The sequence below is a fragment of the Erinaceus europaeus genome, chromosome 1 (genome assembly GCF_950295315.1).
Source record: "Erinaceus europaeus chromosome 1, mEriEur2.1, whole genome shotgun sequence".
In the NCBI taxonomy this organism is placed as follows: Eukaryota; Metazoa; Chordata; class Mammalia; order Eulipotyphla; family Erinaceidae; genus Erinaceus; species Erinaceus europaeus.
In genome coordinates this window covers 10,302,105-10,321,776 of record NC_080162.1, presented here as the reverse complement: position 1 = coordinate 10,321,776, position 19,672 = coordinate 10,302,105, and the positions used below count along the sequence as shown (strand labels likewise).

At 40.9% G+C, this 19,672-nt stretch overlaps 1 protein-coding gene across 6 annotated transcripts in view; it reads right to left on the bottom strand.

Annotated features, from left to right (window-relative positions):
- The window catches only part of BICC1 (BicC family RNA binding protein 1), a 326,137-nt gene that overhangs the window by 118,680 nt on the left and 187,785 nt on the right, over window positions 1-19,672 (bottom strand). The window lies entirely within an intron of this gene.

Genomic DNA, 19,672 nt, shown 5'->3' with positions numbered 1-19,672 from the left:
TTTTGTATTTCCCTGTATATTAGCGGTGTATTATTAGTCACAGTGTATTATTTCAGAATCTGTTGACTGGTAATGCACAAATAAGCTGTGAAATTCATATAAATTGAATTTTTAAAGGCATTCTATATAAATTTTATTTTATTTGAGGATGCCCAAGACTGAAACTACAGTCTCAGACATGAAAAGCACGCACTCTGCAGCTGGGTTCCACCTCTGTCTTGTAAGGATATTTCCAGTACAAAGTGGAGCCCACTTCTGAACAGAGCTCTGTTCTAAGTGGTCTTGCAGCTTTCACATATAAGAGCCACTGTTAACTGAATGCTCTTTTTAAACTTTGAGCCCTTAAGATGAACCGTTTCTGTGCAGAAGCACGAATTTGTAAGTAGGACAAGCACTTTATCAAATATACAGTGATTCGTTGCTATTCAATAAGTTCAACTGGGTTTTATAACAAAAATGAGCAACACTAGATTCTATCATTTTAATTTTATTTTTTAATATTTTATTTATTTATTTTGGATAGAGACAGAGAGGAGAAAGAGAGAGATGGGGAGAGAGAGATATGCAGAACTGCTTCTCCACTTGTGAAGCTTCTACCCTGAAGATGAGAACCTTGAACCGTTGTCCCTTGCACACCGTAATGTTTATGCTCAGCCAGGTAAGCCACTCCCTGGCCCCTAAATGCTATGGTTTTTAAAAGGCAAGTGTTAACATTAGTGAGATAAAGCTATTAAGTTCTGTTAAGATCATCACTTAAACTTATTTTTACCAATCGCTTACATTCCTCAGGCAACTTTTGCACATTTTCTCTCTCTCTCTTCCACCCACACAAACATCTTTCTCCTCCTGGAGAAAGACTCTGCCAAATTCTAGGAGGAAAGGGTTTTTATTTTACTAACAGCAGTATGAAGATCTGATTTCCTTTTGTATACAGATTAAGCAATATTTATTATCAATTGGTTATTTAACCTTTAAAAAGCAACTGCAGAACATTCAAAATAAAATGTAACCAAGTCATTTCGTTGCCAGTGCAGGTAACAGATGCAGGCAGGAAGGACTGGGTTAGTGTGTGGCCTTCTCCTGCCAGTACATTCAGCATGACAAAAAATTATCTACTGAAACCAGAAAGAGTTCACTAATAAAGTATTTATTAGTAAACTATGTGGTATCCAAATAAGAGACTGCCAGTAGCAGGGCTCTACTGTAAAAGCTTTAAGTACTGTGAAGGTCTACCAATCAAGTCCTAATCAGGGTAGTAAGTTGTTATCACCACCTCACTCAACGTTCCTTCAACTTCACTGCGCTTCTGTTTCTGCATCTGAGAGGAGATGCTCTCTTACAGAATTGCTATGCACCAGAGTGAGATGACTGATAGGGTTCACACATTCCCACACCAAACTGACTTGACAGACATTCAATAAATGATAACAGTCACTAGTCGAAATAGACTGAGTCACTTTTCCCTGAATGAAAAATGCATATGCTTGGCAGCTGAACTCATTTTAATTTTAATCCCTGACATTGAAGGTTGCAAAGATTTAACATTAATGGGAGAGGAAGTCAAATTATTGAGTTTTCACTTTAATTAAAATTATACTTATAAAATTATCATGAAATGTGGTAATAATGTTCCCAGAACAAAACAAAAAAAAAACCTAAATCATACCAAACAGCACATGCTCCTTTGAGAACTATGATACAGCAAATATTTGAGGGGTTTTGTTTTTGTTTTGCCTCCAGGATTATCTCTGGGGCTCGGTTCCTGCACTACAAATCCACTGCTCCTGGAGGCCACACCTTCCATTTTATTGCTGTTGTTGTTGTTTATTGTTGTCATTGTTGTTGGATAGGACAGAGAGAAATGGAGAGAGATGGGGAAGACAGAGAGAAAGACCTGCAAACCTGCTTCATTGCCTGTGAAGTGACCCTCCTGCAGGTGGGGAGCCAAAGGCTTGAACCAGGATCCTCGAGCCAGTCCTTATGCTTTGCGCCATGTGCGCTTAACCCAGGGCGCTACCAACCAGCCCCCAATATTAGAGAATTTACAACAGTAGACACACACAAAAAATATTTCGCTACCTGTATCTTAAAAACATATTTCTGGGGGGTTGGGCGGTGGTGCAGGGGGTTAAGCACATGTGGCGCAAAGTGCAAGGACCAGCGTAAGGATCCCGGTTTGAACCCCGGCTCCCCACCTGCAGGGGAGTCGCTTCACAGGCAGTGAAGCAGGTCTGCAGGTGTCTGTCTTTCTCTCCCCCTCTGTCTTCCCCTCCTCTCTCCATTTCTCTCTGTCCTATCCAACAACAAATAGCGTCAACAATGGCAATAATAATAACCACAATGAGGCTACAACAACAAGGGCAACAAAAGGGGGAAAAAATGGCCTCCAGTAGCGGTGGATTAATGGTGCAGGCACCGAGCCCAGCAATAACCCTGGAGGGAAAAAGAAAGAGAGAAAGAGAGAGAAAAGGAAAGATCTTGATCAGTGCAGACTGAAAGATATAGCAATCTCAACCAGTGTACAAACCTCATCTGAAAGCTGATTATCAGAGACTGAAAGATATAGCAATCTCAACCAGTGTAGAAACCTCATCTGAAAGCGGAGTACCAGAGACTAAAAAAAAAAAAAAACATATTTCTGAGAAAATAAAAATCTACAAGCCTCAGAAGGAATCGCCTTGTATATGTGTGGATTTACTGCACTAACTTAGGCTGCCCTGCTCTGGATTAGGTCAATGCAGGCTGGCTGCAAACTCATAAAGTACCTTGAATTAGTGTTCCCACAGAGCTACAACATGAAAAGCTCATCACATGCACTTGTAAAGGTAATATAAGCAATCAAAAAAAGGGAAAACATGATCTTTAAAAAATATTTATTTATTTCCTTTTTCTTGCCCTTGTTTTATTGTTGTAGTATTATTGATGTCATCGTTGTTGGATAGGACAGAGAGGAGGGGAAGACAGAAAGGGGGAGAGAAAGATAGACACCTGCAGACCTGCTTCATCACCTGTGAAGAGACTCCCCTGCAGGTGGGGAGCCAGAGGCTCGAACCTGGATCCTTACACCAGTCCTTGTGCTTTGCACGTGTGCTTAACCCGCTGCACTACCTCCTGACTCCCGAAAACATGATTTTTAACTACAACGAAAGTCAGTTTTTCCTCTGATATATTTGTGTGTGATATATTTCAATAATGGTCTTCTTCCTTCCTATAGATTGGAATGTGAAGAAAAAGAGAATTTCATTAGCTAAGACCTACAGCAGATGTTTCACATATCAAAGAAGCATAAGTAGGGAGACCACACAGTGGAACCTGGTACAACACAAACATTACAGTGTGCAAGGGCTCAGGTTCAAGGCCCCTCTCCCCACCTAAAGGCAGGGAAGCTTCATGAGTGGTGAAACAGTGCTGCAGGTCTCTCTCTCTCCTTCTCTCTCTCTCCCTTCCATCTACTCTTTCACTTTCAATCTCTCTCCATCTCTATCCAAAATAATACAATATTTAAAAAACAAGCACAGGTAGGTATCATCATCAAAATGAAAGTCAAGAATTTTCTTTTAAATATGTGTTGAATTATATGGAAGAGAGTCTAGACATGGGAGTAGCAGTATGGAGAGGTCTGCCAGGAAGTGAAAACGCTGGACAGAATGAACAGCTAAGCATAAACTCTTGCCTGCCCATACACTGAAGTCTCTCACAAATACGGACTGTCTTGTATGGCTGTTACACACCGGAAAAGAATCTAGAGGAAAGGACTTGTTGTCACCGTAACTACATACCAAAAGACTCAGGAGGGAAACCCAGCTCATACTTTAAGGTAGAATTGAGTAAATGGAAGTTTCCCCAAACCAACCCCCACCAAACTGCTTCAGAGGACACTAATTCCCACTACCAACAGAGATTTGAATTTTTCTTTATTTCAAAATGCAGAGGGTATCTCAGTTTATCCCTGAATCAGAGAGGGATCAGAATTCAAATAAGATGCAGGGAAGTAAATGGAAACAGATAACCAGGACACACTAGATCAGAGACTGTTATTGGACTTTATCTCCTGAACTTCATTCTCAAAAAGGTCAGATTCCACAATGAAGAACTGGATAACAAGAATTAGAGGCAACCATGCCTTTGAGCAGATGTGATGGAGATGGCCAATCATTAGACCAATGACGTCTAAAGTCACAAACAGACTCTGCCTGTATAACAACCAATTCAGTGGACCTTGGAGGAGCAGGAATGGCTGAACACAACGGCCAACAAGTCACACAGGGTATGGGGGACAGGGGCACCTCTCTGTGGTGCTGAAAAACCCTGTGTACTTCTGGGCCGGAAAAGATCACAACACTTGGTGTCCTAGAACATAAGAGGGGCACAAATGCTCATTAGGATGGTTAAAGGAGTAGACACGAGTGGCCAAATCAATTTAACTAGTATTAAGTATTTGTACATTTCCAAAATCACACACACACACACACACACACACACACACACACACACACACACACACACTATTCAATCATCCCACTGCATTTCTATAAGAATGTAATTTTCCCCCTTGTAAGGAATCATTAGGTTATATAATATGTTCAGATTATGTAACTAGGAAGTTATGAAGTTCCTAGATTATGTAATATCTAAGAATCATGGATACACTTATTTTCTTTCGACCTATGATGTAATTCTCACTGGAAAACATGCATAAGTTATGAGGTGTTTGCACATGTAACATTATAAAACTGGCTAGCAAAGGCACTGAATGACTGTTACGTAAGTCATTCTCCCATCTATGAAAGTCAGTTAGTCAAATAATATTAATTTGACTGCGAAGTTTTAAAAGCACATAGAATTCAGCAAACTAAACTCATTTGATTGTTTTCATTTTACTTGCTCCTGACTCACAAAAAAGATTCTTTTAAATAATCTAATTTTGCTAAACAATACTAAAATGTTTATAATTACTAAATTGTGAAAATAATTAAACAGGAACCCACAAACCCAGCCTTAACTTGAACTTCATCACAAGACAGATCATCCCACCTCTAAGACTTCTACCATTCAAATTGTTTTTCTTTTCTCCTCTTCCAATGTAATTCCGAATACAGTCAACCCTACACTTTCTCTAGGCCATCAGATACAATGGTCAATCATGTCAGTCTCTTACCAAATGCTCTGAAGTATGAATTCCTCTGTCTGCCTTATATCTTGCAAGCCTTGAACTTAGTCCCTTATCTGCTTTTCTTGATTTCTGAGTAACCAAAGAATGGAGATTGTATCTAATTGCCCTTAAAAAAAAAAGAAAAAGAAAAAGAAAAAGCCATTTATGCTGTCTCGAGTGGACACTAATTCAGTTTGGTAATTTTTTTTTCCAATTCATCTCTACTGCCTTTCCCCTTAACAGATGTTACAAACATTCCCCAATTTGGTCACGTTTCCATTCCCCAATGCTCCCCCAAAATGGTCTTATCTAAAAATGGTTTTATCTAATGAAAGATGGAAGAGAAAATCCACACTCCCTTTTATCTTATTTGATCATCATTTTTCGTCTTCTGGAAGAGAAGCTCAAATCAGCCTACAGTGGTTCCCTGCAGCCTGAGAATGCGCCCAGGGCTTTGTATCTGCACAGTAACACTGAGCAGCTTTCCCAGTCCAGTTACTATTCAGAGGGAATGAGAGTCAGAAGGAGATGTAAGAGGAGAGAGAGGGTCAAATAGCAAAGCACTGTTTCACCTTCCATGGAACTCTGTCCAGTTCTATTCACAGTGCTCCTATCCATGGGTGCACTGTAAGGTATGTGCTTTGCTGGCTGAGCTATCCCCAGGCCCTTCAAATGTTTAGATGTTTAGTAAACATCTATTGAGGACATATTACAAACCAAGTGTGTCACCTGACGTTCACTTATCTCACTGGCATCAGTCACTAAATCTGGAACAATACTCAGCAAAAATCCAACAAGAGAGATAGCCACCAGAAAATAAAGTATGCCGTCTAATTAAAGTGAGCACGGACTCAACGAAAGGACTCACAGGTGAATAATCCAGAACTAATTCATCTTAATCATCTCAAATTTGCCCCCACAGAATTAACTCCACCTAAAACTCTGTTCTACTTTCTCTACTATTAATATCTTCTCAACAATTTCTCAGCTAAGAAATTCATTCAAATGGAGGCAGTGGTGCACTGGGTTGAGTGCACACACTACAGTGTGAAAGGACCCAGGTTCTAAGGACCTCGGATCCCCAACTGCAGAGGGAAAGCTTCATGAATGGTGAAGCAGGGCTTCAGATGTCTCTCTGTCTTTCTCTCTATTTCCCCTCTCAACTTCTCTCTGTCTCTGTCCAATAATAAAAATAATAATGAAAAGAAATCCATTCAAACGGCACTAGCCCTTTTTATGTAAAGAAGAAATAATAAACAAAGATACACTATTGGGACCTCAAACCACTGATTTGTCAGGCTATCAGACCATCCATTACTATTTTCTTTTTCTCTTTCTTCCTTCCTTCCTTCCTTCCTTCCTTCCTTCCTTCCTTCCTTCCTTCCTTCCTTTCTTTCTTTCTTTCTTTTCCTCCAGGGTTATCACTGGGGCTCAGTGCCTGCACTACGAATCCACTGCTCCTGCGGCCATCTTTATTCCATTGTTGTGGTTATTATTGCTGTCATTATTGTACTGCTGTTGTTAGACAGAGAGAAGTCAAGAGAGGAGGGGAAGACAGAGAGGGGGAGAGAAAAATAGACACCTACAGACCTGCTTCACCGCCTGTGAAGAGACCCTCCCCTACCCCCCGAATGAGGAGCCAGGGGCGTGAACCGGGTTCCCTGTGGCAGTACTTGTACTTTGCACCATGTGTGCTTAACCCGGTGTGCTACCACCCAGCCCCCACCATTTTCTTTTATAGATACATAACCCCTAAAGTATTAGTTGTTACCTCATCCTTTTCTGGTCATTATATTCTAGATTCTGTTGCTCTCTCAATAGTCACTACTGTAACGTTGACATAATATTTGCTAGCAGATAGTGCCTTCTGTCAGGGGCATTTGGGGAAACTATACATCTTTCCAGTTTCTCTACAAAAATTTAGATTTTTTTTTTAAAAAGAATAATTTTTAAAAGTTCCAGGGGCCTAGAAATGGCTCACCATGCAGAGGGAGTGTGTTATCATGAACAGTACAGGGTCAGGAGAGTCTCAACAAATAGAGAAGATTCTGGGGCTATGGTCTCTCTCTTCCCTTCTGCCTCATTCTCTTTGTCTTGCTAACTGAAAAGCTGACCCTGGATCAGTGAAAATATGCATTATGAAGCCCTGGATCCACAAAAATGAAGGGAAATTTTCAAAGAAAAAAATCAAGTAAGTTTTTTTGTTGTTGTGTTTTGTTTTGTTTTGCCTCCAGGGTTATCGCTGGGGCTCAGTACCTGCACTACGAAGCCACTGCTCCTGTGCTGTGAAATTGTGCTGATGCAGTCACATCTGCCATGTTGTCCCCTCAGGTTACTGCTAGTTCCCGCGAGAGTTGGGACATTCTCGGAGTGCCTGTTCAGCCATGTTGTGCCCTCAGGGCATTGTCTATATCCCTGCGATATCTGGAGTGCTCTGGTTACTCCTCCCCCCTCCCATTCTCACGAGAGTTATCATCCTATCCTGGAGTGCTATGGTTACTCCTCCCCCTTCCCATTCTCGGGAAAGCCACTCCTATAAAAGCTGCTCCTATAAACGCCCTTCTTCTTCCGCACCTCGCTCTCTTGCCAGCGCTTCACTCCGGTGCTTAGACGCAGGAAAGGTTACCGCGTGAGGCGGCCATTTTCGCTACCTCCACGTGGCCCAACCTGCCTCTCTAGCACCCAACTCTGAGGTGCCAGCGCAAATAAAGATTTGTGTTTCCTCTTCGCTCCAGACCCCCTCTCTCTCTTCTCCGCGGCCCGCGCACAACAACACTCCTGGAGGCTATTTTTTCCCTTTTGTTGCCCTTGTTTATTGTTGTTGTTGTTGCTGCCATTGTTGGTGGACAGGACAGAGAGAAGTGGAGAGAGGAAGGGAAGACAGAGAGGGGAAGAGAAAGACAGGCACCTGCAGACCTGCTTCACCACCTGTGAAGCGACCCCATTGCAGGTGGGGAGCCGGGGGCTTGAACCGGGTTCCTTACACCAGTCCGTGTGCTTTGCACCACGTGCACTCAACTCGCTGCACTACTGCCCAGCCCCCTCAAGTAAGTTTTATTAATTTTTCTCACTGATGCTAACAATATAGAAGTAGTAGCACATGTAAACTCTAAAGTCTTCGTTAGTGGTGAAAAGCACACACACATGCTTATTTCCTATCTGATTTTGCACAGGGGTTTACAAAACGTTCTCAGACAGAAAACAGTTAAAGGAGGGGGTTTCATGCCTGTGCAATATCACTACTCCTGCTGAACTCTGGTTGACTGAGTTCTGGTAAGAAACAGAGAAGTGGGGATTATGGGAAGCATCATAGCACAGTTCCACTGCTGAGGAAAGCTTCCTCTTTCATGGAGTTCCCGTATGGTGGCTGGAGGCTCATATGGGGCCCTCATGCAGAGCAGGTATGCACTCTATCACGTTCTAAACTTGATTCAAGGGCAAGCAGATTGGCTTATCTGAGAGGGAGACTACTTTGTCATGTTAGTCATGACTGCTCTAGGGGAAGCTTCAGCGCTGCAGTCTTTTCCCCTCTCTGCCTATCTCTGGTCTGTATCTGTAAAAAGGCAGTCCATCCAGAGCAGCGGAACCCTCATGTGGACAGATCAAAAAATAAAAATTTAAAAATATGTGATTCAGGGAGTCGGGCAGCAGGTTAAGCACACATGGTGCAAAGCGCAAGGACCAGTGTAAGGACCCCAGTTCCAGCCCCCGGCTCCCCACCTGCAGGGGAGTTGCTTCACAGGTGGTGAAGCAGGTCTGCAGGTGTCTGTCTTTCTCTCCCCTTCTCTGTCTTCCCCTCCTCTCTCCATTTCTCTCTGTCCTATCCAACAACAACGACATCAATAACCACAACAATGTTAAACAACAAGGGCAACAAAAGGGAAAATAAATAAATATTTAAAAAATTAATTTAAAAAAATATGTGATTCAAGAGCCAGGTGGTGGCACAACTGGTTGAGCAAACATGTTACCATGTGCAAGGACCCAGGTTCAAGCCCCTGGTCCCCACCTGCAAAGTGGAAAGCTTTACAAGTGGTGAAGCAGGGCTGCAGGTGTCTCTCTGTCTCTCTCCCTCTCTATCTCCCCCTTCCCTCTCCATTTCTGGCTGTCTCTATCCAATAAAAAAATAAAGATAATAAAAATGTGTGTGTGTGTGTGTGTGAGAGAGAGAGAGAGAGAGAGAGAGAGAGATTCAGTAGAACTGAAGTCTCCAATAGATTTCTTTTAGCATTCCCTTCTCTTCCAGAATAAGGTCCCACAGAGAGCACAGAATTCAAGAATGTCAGAACGCATTTCCTAAAAGAATGGAACGGACAGGACCACCACCTGTGTGGACATCTTTTCAATCTTCTCTCACTTCTAAATGCTGAAGGGCACAGGCATGATGGTTCACGGAAACCAGATGAAGTCACCACTTCCTTTCACTAGGAGCAATTTTCTTGCCATTTCTCACTAAAACTCTATCAGCTGCTGAAAATAACTGGACACTAATATGGTCATAATGAAAACTGGGAAAATAATGAAACTGTAATGATTACTGTCCAGTAAATATTTCAGAATCCCCATGGAGCACACTTAACTACTATATTGTTGGTAACGGAAACATTGTTCCTACCTTGGCTCAAGCCACTAAGCACGACCAGGAGAATACAAGAAGGGGACAAGAGTGGTCCTACCTCTGGGTCCTCTCGCCTACAACCCATCATCAGCGTTCCTGAACCTGGCAAGAACCACTTCACAGCTTCCAAGGTCCTCAGCCATCTGGATAACACCCAGGTGAAAGCCTCAAGGCTCCTTGCGTAGCTCATACACTGACATTGTTTTTTCCTCATCTACAAAACTCCTGAGTTTCCAGACTCCTTCTCTCTTCTTGCTTCTCCCCATAGTGTATATTTTTCTTTCTGCTGACAACAATCTGATGTGCCTGGAAACTGCTTCAAGTGTTTGTGTTCCACTTGGGATCATTTTACTACTTTTGCAGATGGCTTGGAGCAAATTTTTTTTTTCTCAAAATGAGCCATGAACTCTAAATCGTTTTCCATATTTCTGCATTGATACATAAAATACAGCTGAGATGAATGCAGTCTCCTCCCCCCACCCTCCTTTTTTTTTTTTTTTCACTAAACAACATAGTCATTAGCTAAGGACTGGAAAAGGGTGCCAAGTTCATTCTTCTGGACATAATGATTTATCCCATCATCCTAAACATTTCCCCAAAGAAGATTCTGAGACAACAACCTGGATGGCCGTGTCACTAGAGATCCTAGAGTTTATTCAGGAGGTGGCCCCAGATAGCATAAATTAGGAAGGAAGAAAATCCAAGTAAAAGAAACACCAGTAAAGGGAACAGTACAGAGCAATTACTACAGAGCCTCAGTAACCACTGGGATATTCTGAATAATGTGCCTTAGAGCTGCCTGACAGAAAGAGGAGGAAATTGGATACTAATGCTCTGAATCTAGCCTTTCACTCTGTCATGGCTCTCCCTGAGAGAGATCAATGCCACGAATCATGGCAAACAGTTTCAGATTCTTCCGAAGAGAAGTTATCTTCCACAGGGTGGGACTAAGTGTCTTGCTAGTAGCGAAGATTGGTGACCACCACTCAAGGTGGGAAGTGGCCAGTGTACATGGAAATGGCCCACACTGGTGAAGTTCAAGTCGGCCAAGAATGTATCTGTAAGCTGTTTCAGCAACAAATTACTTAATATCTTGCTTGTCAAGCCAGTGTGTCGTGCTTATTTATCTGAGATCAGAAGAGATTGGGCTTGGTCTGGGTGGTATGGCCATAGACAAGAGAAAGATAGACTCCTACAGACCGGCTTTACCGCTTGTGAAGCGACTCCCCTACAGGTGGGGAGCCAGGGGCTTGAACTAGGATCCTTACACCGGTCCTTGCACTTTGCGCCACCTGCGCTTAACCCGCTGCACTACTGCCCGACTCCCCGTGCTTATTTATCTTTGAAAAGTTGCCTTGATTGTAGCTTCATCAAGAATGATTCTTCCCACCTTAAACCCTGTCATATAGTATTTAACTGCCCCCACTCAGAAGGCATGTTTTATTTCCCGTTGACTACAGGAGAGGCGAGGTTTTTCATGAAGTTCTGACCATCACTGATCTGCCCTCCAGTCCAAATTTACTGGCCACCAACACTTGCAATTCGATCACTTTCACTAAATGCCGGGATAGCCTGAGGGTACTTCTTCCCGAGCTAGTGCTCTCTGGCTTGGAGAGAACTCAACTGGAGCCGATCTAGGCTGCTGCGTGGGAGAGGGATCAGGAACTCGTGCTGCACTAACTTCCGCAGGAGATACACTCTGGAACTCTCGGAGCCGGAAAGCAATTTCCAATTGTCTTTAATCAGAAGAGCAGCTGTTTTTATACTCTCCAAGTAGGGTGGAAACAGGATGTGATATAGAGAGGGTGGAGAGAAAAGTGACTGGTGAAAATCAGAGTGTGACAAGGAGGGGGCGGAACAGGCGAGAATCCTATCACTGAACCACCAATGCCCTGGAGGGAGTGCTTTATGTAAATGTAAAAGTGATTTATGTAAATAGACCAAAGCTTTGGATCAGTAAATCCCTATATAGGCATATGGTTAAGCAGAAGCCAGGGGGAGGTGGCATACTACCCAACAACTAAAGAGTCAGCCTCTCTCTCTCTCTCTTCTCTCTCTCTCTCTCTCTCTTCTCTTTCTCCCTCTAAAACAAAATGATCTTTCTCAGTTTGGGGCAGTTCGTACAAAGAATGACCCACTTGTATCCACACCTACCCTTTTGAGCTCCATAACAGGAACTACCATTTCTGCAGGAATATCTTCTTTGACAGTGAGTGGCTTTCACTCTTTTGTGACTAATCCACTCTTGAGGGTAAACAGGTCATTTAAATTTTTGGCAGAGTACCAGTAGGAGGAATTTGGCTTTATGATGTTCTAAATTTAGTATCCATCAGGACTTCTTTATCAGGCTAACTAATCAAGAAAAAAATTAAAATGAATGAAGGTGTCTTAAGAGAAAATTATTATTAGTTTGGGTTTGTTCAGGGTGATTAAGAGAAAGGCAGCACTCACTCGTAGCAGTCATAAGAGAAGGGAATGGAATTACATTTATGGTTTCAGACTATCCTTGTCTCAGTCTTGCTTCAGATGCAATCATTGAGTAAGTCTGTCTGATTATTTATATTATATTAACAAGAAGTATTTACACATTCAGTTGGGAACATTGCAGCCTAGCTGCCAGCTACTAGGGTCATTTGTTATTTTCTTAAAAATTTACTCAAAAAATACCAGAAAGACTTGAATCATTGTTGAGTTCATTTCAAGTGTATTCTAAACCTAGATGATAATGTAAACTTTAACTCATAATTTATAATTCTAATTTCCCAGCAGCCACCATGCACATGGAAGGGAGTAAGACATGTTGATCTTTGACACGGGTCTATGAACTCACCATCCAAAAAGAAAGGGGAATGTCTAGAATGACAGAACATGGCATGAAAAATAATAAAATGTATGTGTGAAGTGTACCAAAGGGCAGGAGTCAGGATATTAGATTAGATCAGAAGGGCAGGTAAAACTTTCTAAGATAAATCCACAGAGATATGCAGAGGATGATTACTACATTTTACAGGTGTGGAAAAAGAATGTTATATAACTTAACTGTGATGGGAAAAAACCTACAAGATAGAGGCTGGGTGGGGGTCATCTAATAGAACAAACATGTTAGCACATACAAGGATCCGGATTTGAGTCTACAGTATCCACCTGCAGAGGGGGAGTTTCACAAACAGTAAGTAGATCAATGGTGAAGGTGTCCTTTTAACCCTCTTTCAAAATTAGAGAGAAAGACATTAAAAAGGAGGGAGGGGTGAGGTAAGTCCCCTTGGAAGCAGGGGAGTCATGTAGGCACCTAGTCCCAGCACTACCCCTAGTAGAAAAAAAAAATCAGCTAGACACTGAACTACGGAGAAAAATGTGAGAATCAGATTAGAGTATGCCCATCTTATGGGGAAATAAATAATAAATTTAGAGGCAAGTTATTTAATTTTACATATGTATTTCTTTGAAGGCTCAAAGTCTTTCATTACCCTCACGTACTGATTTTAAATATACTTAAGCTAAGTGAATGAATAAAAATTTCTAGCTGCTATTTCAGCTGTGAAAGAGGCTATGAACAAAGAAAACAAGGGTAACTTCTAAAATAATGCTAAGTAGGGGAAATTTTTAATTATGTTAAAGTGAACTTTGAAGAAGTAGTAAATTATGTCAAAAACTAAATAATCTATTTATGGACACTATTCTAGAAATGGAGAGACATTGTTGCAATGAAATACACAACTTGGGAGTCAGGCAGTGGCACAGCTGCTTAAGTACACATGGTGCAACGCACAAGGACCGGAGTAAGGATCCTGGTTCAAGCCCCCGGCTCCCCACCTGCAGGGGAGTTGCTTCACAAGCTGTGAAGCAGGTCTACAGGTGTCTGTCTTTCTTTCTCCTTCTCTGTATTCCCCTCCTCTCTCCAATTCTCTCTGTCCTATCCAACAACAATTGTTGGATAGTATGCCAGCTCCCCCTGGCTTCTGCTTAACCATATGCCTATATAGGGATAGATTTAATCCCATTCAAAGCTTTGGTCTATTTACATAAATCACTTTTACATTTACATAAAGCACCACACTCCCTCCAGGGCATTGATGGTTTAGTGGTAGAATTCTCACCTGCTCCACCCTCTCTCCTTGTCACACCCTGATCCTCTTCTTGTCACACCCTGATCTTCCACCAGTCACTTTTAGCTCCACCCTCTCTATATCACATCCTGTTTCCACCCTACTTGGAGAGTATAAAAACAGCTGCTCTTCTGATTAAAGACACTTGGAAATTAAAGACACTTGGAAATTGCTTTCCGGCTCCGAGAGTTCCAGAGTGTATCTCCTGCAAAGTTAGTGCGGCACGAGTTCTGGATCCCTCTCCCACGCAGCAGCCTAGATCGGCTCCAGTTGAGTTCTCTCCAATCCAGAGAGCACTAGCTCGGGAAGAAGCACCCTCAGGCTATCCCGGCAAACAATGACATCAATAACCACAACAATGTTAAATAACAAGGGCAACGAAAAGGGAAAATAAATAAATAAATATTTTTTAAAAAAATTTTTTAAAAAGTTTTTAAAAAAACTCAATCCAAGGGAACTATATAAACATCCTTACTTTGAATATAACTGATTAGATATAAACCCAGAAGCCTTTCTACTAAAATCTCAGGTCAACACTCAATAAAATCAAGCAATTTAATGGGTCTTCTTCCTATTATATAGGCAAAGTGAAAAATCCAATGAGTCCTATAATATTTTAACTAATTTACATGCTTTCACACACACACATATCATATGCATAGATTAATTACTAATAGTTACTAATTAATTACTATTGATTATTAATTAATAGTTACTAATTAATTAATTAATTACTAATAGTTACTAGCAAAACCACTTTGGAAAACCAACATTTTAAAAGTAAATGTGTAATTTTTCTCCTACAGTCTTCCACACATTAAAATATTATTACTATTCAAATCAATTTATGTCATGCTAGGGAAACAGTATATGGATAGGTATGAAGATTTTCATGCCTGAGGGTCAAAGATCCGTAATTCAGTCTCCAGCACCACCATAAGCCAGAGCTAAGCAGTGCTCTGGTCAAATAAACGAAAGCACTTAATTCATGCAAACAACTGCTGCTTCAATAAAACTGTAAATATTCTACCATCTAAAACAATAAATCCAGACAAAATCTAAGACCAGAAACTCTAAAGTTTATAATGTGGACAGATAATTTTAATAAAATTTAAAAAAATAATTAAAAAGAAAAAAAGAAATTAGAAATAGAAGAAAAATTCCTCAACATAATAAAGGTCACATGACAAACCCAAGGATAATAAACTCAATGGAGAAAAAACTGAAAGCTTTCCCACTGAAACCTTTTTTTTAATTTATTTATTTTTATATTACATGTTGACAGGAGTTAAATCCACACCATTCCCATCAGCAGAGTTCTGAATCTTCAGTCTCCCCACTGCAATCCACCACAGTTCCCCTAATGTTGCAGACATGGGCCAGCCATCTTCTCTACAACTATCTGTCCACATTCATACACAGTTGCCCCTTCTTTTTCTGATTCAGTCCTCTCTTCCCCTCCAAGCCACTCATGACGTCATAACTGCCTCCATATGTCCCTCTCCTTTTCCTTCTCTCTCTCTGGGTGCTGATGGAGCTGGAGTGCAGAGTCCTCTTAGCTTCATCCTATCACTTCTCCTCCACTGGGAGTCTGGATCCAGGTTGTTTATGGGGAGCAGAAGGTAGGAGTTCTGGTTTCTGTGGCTGCTTCTCCGCTGAGTATGGGCATTGGCAGGTCGATCAAGACCCCCAGCCTGTTTCTATCTTTCCCCAGTGGACCAGAGCTCTGGAGATGTGAGGGTTCAGGACACATTGCTAAGGTCATCTGCCCATAGAAGTAAGGATGGAGTCATAGTAGCATCTATAACTTGGTATCTGGAAGGCCCTCTGAAATCCTGAACTAGAAAAGGTCATCCTCCTCTCACCAAGACTGTTCAGCATAGTCCTGGAAGTCTTTGTCAGTGCTTCTGGGGGAAAAAAAAAAGAGCTATCAGGCGCTGGGTGGCAGCACACCTGGTTGAGCGCATGTGCTATAATGTTCGAGGACCCAGGTTCAAACCCGCAGCCCCCATCTGCAGGGGGAAAGCTTTGTGAGTGATCAAGCAGTACTGCAGTTGTCTCTCTGTCTCTCTCCCTCTCTGTCACCCCCTTCCCTCTCAATTTCTGGCTGTATCTGTCCAATAAATAAATAAAGATCATGAAAATATTTTTAAAAAATAAATATCGAAGGAATACATATTAAAACATAAAAAGTTAAACTATTATTATTTTCACCTGGTTGAATACATGTGTTATAATGTTCATGGGCCTCCCCTCAAAATGTGAGTGGGGGGCTTCTCTCTCTCACATACACACTCTCTCAGCCAAGGATGTTAATTTATCAATTTTTCTGAATAAAGTTTAAAATTCCTGGGAAAAAAATGAAAATGCCTTATGTTCCAGCATTAGCAAAGGATATGAAAATACTAATTTGAAGAGACATATGCATGCCTATGTTCATAAATGCATTATTCACAACAGCCAAGGGGTAGAAAAAACCTACATGCCCACAGACAGATTACTGGGTGAATAAGTTATGGGGTGTACACTCAATGGAACACTACTTTGTAATTTAAGAGAGATGGTGCTGTGTCCTTTGGGACAAAATGGATAGAACTGGAGGTGTTTATGCTTAATGAAATGAGGGAAAGACAACCGCCAATTGGTCACACTCATATAAGAAATACAGAAAATTAAAACACAAACTAGAAAAACTGGGGGGAAAAAAGAAATAGTCAAATTGTCTCTAAGACTTTGTAAAAACTATGGTAGTTGATATTGTGAGTATGTGGAGGGAGAGGAGATGCAGAACTTGGTTCAGGTGCAGTGTAGAACTATACTCCTAAAATATTATAATCTTACATGCCACTGTTAGGTCATTAATAAAAAATTAAAAATAAACTGGCAAAGACGACAAACATCAGCTAGCCTCTTATCCAAAATTATGTCACACAGAAACTGTGGGGTTATATCTCTCAGTGTATTCATGTTCACTGCAGAGAAAACAATAGCTTAAAATTAATTAATCCATTAAATGCAGAGTCTTGGAAAACCAAGATGAACATTATCCAGGAGAAGTGACTGTTAAGTCTTGGCCTTTTTTCAGCAGCAAAGTCAGCCACTGACTTTTAAACAGAAGGTCTCCTTCGTGAATATTTCAGAAGATGTCCATGTCAGATGGGAATATTTTGTTTCCCAACTGAACTTGCAGAACTCCCAGAGGATCCTATTAAATATCTACATGCACAGGTTCACCTCACTCACCTCAGCACCCACTGAGCAGGAATTCTTTTTCTCTCATTCTACCAGGCAGCATCCTGCCGATATATCAGCCCAAGTACAGTCGACCAGACAGCCACTCTGCTAAAGAATTCGTGGCTTTAAAATTAAGTTTAGGAAAGACTGCTGTAAGTTCACTTGGAAAACATAAGATCAAATACAATAACGTAAAGAAGGGGGCAGATTGTGGTAACAGTAGCCATGAAAAATGTTTTTCCAGGTCCAACCAATGTACACTGTAACTCTAGAAAGGGAAATCCAAAGCAGACTCCATGGCTATGTTATCTCTGAGGCACAGCCTAGGGATCATCTTCATATTCCAAATCTTAGTATCACCATGAGATTTAGAAGTACATCATCATCTGAAACATGGCATAGAACTCTAGATAATTATACAGAAGGCCAAAAATAAAAAGAGACATTTTGCAATGAAGAAGGCTTCAAGAGAATTCAGAGTTAGGGAGAAAAGCCACATAAAAGAGCAAAGGATTTCCTTCTAAAGTTCCCCCTGCCATGTTCATTTCAGTTTTGCTAAACATAAAGGAGTGTTAAACATACTTTATCTCTAAATGTAATTATTTTAAAATATAAAAATAAACCAGTGATGGTAGAGCCAAAAAACTGACACAGCAGCCAGCCAGCCATGTGTTTAAGTGGTTAAATACCAAGAGGAACCCGAGCAAATTCTGAAAGAGTAAATTCCTTGGAGGAAAACTTGGAATGCTTCCCTCCTTCCTTGTGTTCGACGGCTCTCTTCTGGGACATTGGGCTCATCTGCGACACCTCATAAATAATACAAAATGATGTCTGTAGTAGACCAAGGCCTAGAGGGATCAATCCTTGGGCTCAATTCCAAGAGCTAACCTTAAACATGTGGAAATTATGCTCTGCCCTCAAATGTACTGTTGAGATACTGTTCTCTTCAAAGCAAAACTTATCATCAAGATGGGGGAAGATAGTTGGCCATGTGAAACAGGTTACGTGCAGCAATGACTGGAAACTCAGGCATACTAATATACACATCTGCATATTACTTAATCTCTCTACAGTTACAACCACATTTGAATGAAAATGACTCTCAGTTACTTATAATAATGGGAGAAAATTGTAGCATGGATAATGGAAGCAAATATATAATCCAGGATTATCTGGAGTTGTCTTAATATTCATGTTCCAGTGGCATTTACTTGTGGGACTTAACCAATTACATTTTGATTAGGCTAGTGTTGAAGCTCATTTCACCTTCTGTAATTAAAAAAAAAAAAAAAAATATATATATATATATATATATATATATATATATATATATATATATATATATCTGAAAACAGAAGAACATTCAGCTATACTCAAGTGCCCGTTTACGAAAGTAGTAGGAAAACAGATTAAATGGCAACAGATAATGAGGTAACTCACTAATGGTACGTTCTATATAGCAACTAGAGAACATCTCAACACACTTAACATTCATTGGGAAAATACCCTATCACAGCTGAAAATGAAGTGTTTATACAGAGTTATGGAATTACACTTGGAAATTAATCCTGTTGATTTATGGTGATTTGGCAAAGAGATTAATCCTGTCCTTGCCATCATGATCACAAGTGAAAATGTACCGAGACCAGATCCAGTGTATGGCAGTGTGTAAACAAGCACTGCTAACTGACACCAGTACCTGTAAAGTAAGGGATATTCCCTGTAATGAACAACTACAAGAAAATGAAAGTAAAGGCAGTAAACTAGACTAAGATAAGGCAATGGAGGTATCAAGCAGTACCAACTAGCAATAAAAGTCCTAGAGAGAAGGAACAGGCAATACAGAAATAATTATCAAGCACAAAGAAGTTAGAGCCCAGGCAGTGGCACAACTGATAGAATGCACATGGGACCATGTACAAGGATCCTGGTTCCCTGGTTCAAGCCCCCCAGTCCCCTCCTGCAGAAGGAAACTTCACAAGCAGTGAAACAGTGTTGTAGGTGTCATTTTTTTTTCCATATCCTTCTCTCTCTTTTTACACTTTTTGGGTGGTTTTATTTATTTATTTATTTGTTGGACAAAGAAAGCTAGAAATCAAGAGGGAAATGGGGGAGATAGAGAGGGAGAAAGACAGAGACACCTGCAGCCCTGCTTCACCACCTACAAAGCTTTCCCCCTGCATGTGGGGACTGGGGGCTCAAACCCATGTAGTTTACTGAGAATAAGGCTGTACTTTGAAAAGCTATCCATAAAAACAGATACAGGCAAGTATCTGAAAACTGCTGTGTAATCCTGTAAGGAAACCAATAAGGTCTTCACTTCCACTTCTATACATCTACACAATAGGGAGTGTCCTCTAGGGCAAAGCAGAAAAACGTTAAGAAAAGAGAAATCTAGTGAACACTTCCAACTGGTAGATGAAGAGGATAAATAGTCAAAAGGAAACTGATAGTTCATAACACACTGAAGTGGGTGGGGAGATCAGCTGTTAATCCATAAGGACCATAAAGTGTAAGTGTCTGAAGTTTATGTGTTGAAACCACATAAAGATGTGATGTGTA